The sequence below is a fragment of the Nematolebias whitei genome, chromosome 9 (genome assembly GCF_014905685.2).
Source record: "Nematolebias whitei isolate Nwh7 chromosome 9, NemWhi1, whole genome shotgun sequence".
NCBI lineage: Eukaryota > Metazoa > Chordata > Actinopteri > Cyprinodontiformes > Rivulidae > Nematolebias > Nematolebias whitei.
This window is the reverse complement of record NC_056506.1, coordinates 13,978,429-13,979,134: the sequence shown is the minus strand read 5'-3', so window position 1 is coordinate 13,979,134 and position 706 is coordinate 13,978,429.

Genomic DNA, 706 nt, shown 5'->3' with positions numbered 1-706 from the left:
GATCTGGTTCTTTCAGTCCTGATCCAAATCTCATGACCACAGGTGAGGGTTGGAACATGGACAGACCAGTGAATCCAGAGCTTTGCCTTTAGAATCATCTCTTTCTTCACCACAACTGATCAAAACAACACCCTCATTACTGAGGACGAGGCCCCAATCCATGTCCTGCTCCATCGTACCATCACAGCCCAGACACCCGAACTCCTCCACCTGAGAGCTGACTCCTTCCAGCCACTTCACACTCGGCTGTGGACCACCTCAGTGCACGCCGAAGGGCCTGAAGCCGCCAGCAGAACCATCATCCAAGCAGAAACCCTGAGGGTCCCAAACCAGACCCCTCCTTGCCACGACCCAGCCTTCAGATCCTGTCCACGAAGACCTCAAACAGGACCAGAGACAGTCCCACATGATCACATTAAATTCATTTAAACTATGTTTGTTATTTTGCTTAGAGCCTTCACAATTCATCTAAACTGAATGAAAAATATAGATCAAAATGAAAAGTGACAACACAAAACTATACAAAAACAATCAAATTTACCATAATGACTGTAAGCTCTCCTGAAATACACATTATTGGTGGTGATTTAACAAAAGATGATAATTGAATCAGTAAGTACTAAAAATAAAGTCATTAATGAAAACATAAATGGAGGTTTTGTTGAATATAAACATGTGAACCTTGTACAGGTATATATATATATAC